This window comes from Elephantulus edwardii, unplaced genomic scaffold (assembly GCF_000299155.1).
Source record: "Elephantulus edwardii isolate Elephantulus edwardi_28Jun2011 unplaced genomic scaffold, EleEdw1.0 scaffold00134, whole genome shotgun sequence".
NCBI lineage: Eukaryota > Metazoa > Chordata > Mammalia > Macroscelidea > Macroscelididae > Elephantulus > Elephantulus edwardii.
The window spans coordinates 4,622,848-4,627,687 of record NW_006399884.1 but is presented as its reverse complement, the minus strand read 5'-3'; positions in this window follow the sequence as shown (position 1 = coordinate 4,627,687).

Genomic DNA, 4,840 nt, shown 5'->3' with positions numbered 1-4,840 from the left:
GCCAGCATTTGTTGCTTGCTGTTCTGTTAAATTTTGCTATTCTGACTGGGGTGAGATGATATCTCATAGTTGTTTTGGTTCCCAAGATTCTTTATCTTGAAGAAAATACATGACCTTATGTTTTTCTAGCACAGAGACTATAAGTGCTGAACTACTGGTAAGCCACATGCTTAATTATAGCAACATACATGTTTCTAAAGCAAGCATGTTGTTGTTTTTGTTGTTGTTATGTGTCATCGAGTTGCTTGTGACTCATAGTGATCCTATGCACAAAAGTCCTAAGCTCTGCTCTATCCTGTGCCAATGTCAATGTTTCTGACACACCTACCCCCACTGCCCCAGTCTCTGAGTCAATCCATCTAATCAAGGGTCTTCCTCTCTTGTGCTTTCCCTCCACCCTCCCAAGCATGGCGTCCCTCTCCAAGGACTGGTTCCTCCTTGCAACATGTCCCAAGAATGTCAGATGAAGCTTCAGAATTCTTGCCTCCAAGGAGCAGCCTGGTCTCACTCTCTCTAGGATGAAGCTATTTGTTCTTCTAGTAGTCTGTGATTTTTCAATATGCTTCTCCAGAGCCACAGCTCAAAGGCATCAATTTTCCTTCTATCACCCATAGTCATTGTGCAGCTCTTTGATGCATACAAAGCAAGTAATTACAAAGACTGTGGCCTGGATCAGGCATACCTTAGTCTCCAGACTGACATCGTTGTTTTTCAGTACTTTGGAGAAGGTCTCTGACAGCAGACTTTTCCAATACAATTTGTCTTTTAATTTCATGGTTGCTGGTACCAAGACTGTTGATTAGGGAGCCAAGCAAACTAAAGCTATTAACAATCTCAATCTCTTCATCATCTATCATGATGCTACCAAACAGCCCAATGATGAGAATTTTTGTTTTCTTAATATTGAACTTCAATCCATATTGAAGGCTGCAGTCCTTGACTTTCTGTAGCAAGTGGTTCATATCCTCTTCAGTTTTAGCAAGAAAGTGTGTCATCTGAATAATGCAGATTGTTGATGAGTCTTCCTCGAATTCTGATACCACATTTCTCCTCACAGAGCCCAGTCTCCTGGATCATCTATTCTGCATATTGATTGAAAAAGTATGGAGGTAGGATACATCCCTGGCATATGCCCTTCCAAATTTCGAACCATGCAGTGTTTCCAAAGCAAGCATAGTCACACAGAAATTAATGAGATGATGTTCCAATAAAACTTATTTATACATAATACCATAGGTGGACACATAGCATTATGCATTTGTCAAAACCTATAGACTTGTGTAATACAAAACCTTAACCCTAATATAAGCAATAAACTTTGGTTACAATAATGTATCAATATTGATTATTAACTATAATAAGTGAACAACAATTCAAGACAAGGATTAAGAGTATGCAGGGCACAGAGAGGCTATATGGGAACTCTATATACTTTCTGCTAAATTTTTCTGTAAACTTAAAACGTTGTAAAAAATAAAGTGTGTTAAAATATGATATATTTTTATAATGGTGGCCTAGTGGCAAGAAGCTGCGTTGCGAGCCTGAAGACACATGTTTTGAAGCCACCAGCTGCTCCACAGAAGGATGGGAAATCTCCTTCCATGCGATTAATTGTCTCTGAAAACCCGTTGAAGGGTCAGCTATGGATCAGTGCTGACTCAACGATACATAACAACAATAACAACAATATATGTATTGGTTGGACAATGACTAGGGATGATGGAATAAGAATTGATGTCTTCGAGTTGTAATGTTAGAGAAGAGTATTGAATATGCCATGGGCAGCTAGGAGAACAAACAGGTTCTACTGGATAGAGTGAAACCAGGCTGCTTCTTGGAGGAAAGGATTCTGAAGCTCCATCTGACGTAGTTGGACATGTTGCAAGGTGGGACCAGTCCTTTGAGAGTGACATCATGCTTAGGAAGCTGGAGGACAACCCAAGAGAGGAAGACCCTCAATGAGATGGATTGACTCAATGACTGTGATAATGGGGGTAGGTGTGTCAGAGAAAATAAGGTTAGCTCAGGATAGCGCAGGGTTGATAGCTGTTGTACATCAATAGGTTCGCTATGAGTTGCAAGCAACTTGACAACACATAACAAAAACAATAACAAATGTATTGGTTATATGGAGAAAAAAAAGGCAGCACACAGGGTCGGATTTGGATGACTGACTCTGATTGGCTGACTCCTGAATTAAGTAACCTTTTATTTGGGGGGGGGGTGTATACATATCTGTGTGTGTGTTTCTCTACTGTTCACAGGGTTTTCAGAGGCCTATTATTTAAGAAATGGATGACCAATCCTGCTTCCTACTCTGTCTTAATGTGGGAGCTCTACTAAAACCTGTCCATCATAGATAACCATTGTGACATTTGGCGCATCAGTGGCATAGTATACAGTATCACAGCAACTGAAAAATTGCTTGAAGAATTGATGCCTTTGATCTGTGGTGTTGGAGAAGAGCACTGAATATCCCATAGACTGCCAGAAGAACAAACAAATATGTCTTGGAGAGAACGAAGCCAGAGTGTTCTTTGGAGGCAAAGATGATGAGGTTTTTGCCTCACATAATTAAGGCATGTTGTTTAGGAAGGACGGCATATAACAACAACAACAACATTCCTTGGAGTGGTACATGATGCTCAGGAAGATGGAGGTTGACGAAAGAGAGGAAGACCCTCAGCAAGGTGGAATGACACATTGACTGCCACATCTAATGTGTCAAGAAGTGTGAGGATGGCACAGGATAGGACAGAGTTCACCTCTCTTGTTAATATGGTTGCTATAGGTTGTATTTGACTCAAAGGCAGCTAATAACAGCATGCATGTATGTGTGTATTTAAATATCCTGAGAGAGAAACTAAAATGAAATAAAGTTTCACTCTATCAAACATTTGTTGTATGCTAATTTTAATATTTTCCAGACCTCATGCTAAGTGAAGGAGGCTATTATATAAGTAAAATAATCCTAGAAAATTTTCCAGTAGTCATGACTACATGGAGAATTTATAAACATTTGGAAGGGAAAAAACATAAAAGGAGGACCCAAAATCATTCATTAGGAACAAATTTTGACAAACAAAATCATATACCTTATAAATAAAATTTATAAAATGACAACTGAGGGAAATTTCATTGTTAGACTGGATTTTAATATTGCACACCCCACTGCTGTTGTTATGTTCCGTCAAGTTGACTATTACTGCTAGTGATCCTAGAACAATGGATCTGCCCTATCTTGTGCCAATCTCATCTCACTGATATAACTGAGCCCACTGTTACAGTCACTGTGTCAATCATCTTGATGAGGGTCCTTTTTTCCTTCCTATAACCCTCTGTATTTCAAGCATGATGTCTTGATCCAAGTACCAGCCCCTCATAACAACATGCACAAAGTATGTGAGATGAAGCTCCACTATCCTTGCCTCCACGGAGCACCCTGGTTGCACATTTTCCAAGACATTCTTGCTTGGTTCTTTTGGCAGTCCATGAGACACTCAATACTCTTTCAACACCCCCACTCAATGACTTTGATTCTTTAATGTCATGCTTATTCATTGTCCAGCTCTCAGATGCATAGCAATTAACTGAAAAGGTCATAGCTTGGATCAGGGGTGTCCTAGTTTTTAATTTAACATCTTCGCTCGTCAGCATTTTGGAGAGGTACTTTACGGCCAATTTTCCTAATGCAACTCTTCTTTTGATTTCTTGACTGCTGGTACCAAGAGTGTTGATAGTGGTTATAAGCAAGATGAAATTGTTGACATTTTCCAATATTTTCTCCATGTGGTGCTGGAGAAGGGTACTGAATGTACCATGGACTGCCAGGAAAACAAACAGATTCATCTTGGAGAGGATTAAACCAAGCTACTCCTTGGAGGCAAGGATTCTGGGGCTTCGTCTGACATACTTTGGACATGTTGCCAGGAGGGACGGGTCCTTGGAGGGGGACATCATGCTTGGGAGGGTGGAGGGACAGCTCAGGAGGGGAAGACCCTCTATGAGATGGATTGATTCAGTGACTGGGGTAATCGGGATGGGTGTGTCAGAGGCGGTGCGGTTGGCGCAGGATAGAGCAGGGTTTAGGGCTGTTGTGAACAGGGTCCCTATGAGTCTGAAACGACTCGACGGCACATAACAACAACAACAATAACAACAACATCATGATGTTGCCTTTCATTAGTTGTTTTCTTAATATTTTTATTGATTTCCATATAAAAATACCCTTATATTATATTTCATTCATATACATTGTTTTATACAATCTTTAATTTACATGGTATTTCATACATTCATATACATTTTCTTTTACATTATTTTTTATTATACTAGTTTATTTACAAAATTCAAATATGTTGTTTTTCACACCAGATCCTTCCCATTTCTCTCATTACCCAATCAAATTGTACGACCCTATGATTAATACCCCACCTCACCCCCACGTCATTAGGTGCAAGAGAAAACAAAGTGTTATCTGAATAAAGTTTAACCAGTGAATATAGATTAATAAAATCATTTTTCTATGAGGAAGACTCTGGTCTTTTCCTTACTATTGCTTTGTTGTTGTTATCATTTTTTATATTCATTCTTTCCTTTATTTACTCATACATCTATTCAATAAATTTTATGTGTGTACTGTCATATTACACTTAACTCATAGCTGATCCTCCATGGGGTTTTCAGAGGCAGTAAATTTCACAGGAGGAGCTTGTCTATCTTCTTCCCATGGAATAGCTGAGTTATTAAAACTATGAGCCATATGGCTGCAGCATAACTCCTGAATACTAGGCCACATTTGTTAAAGAATGAAAACCACCAAAAAACAGTATGAAATACA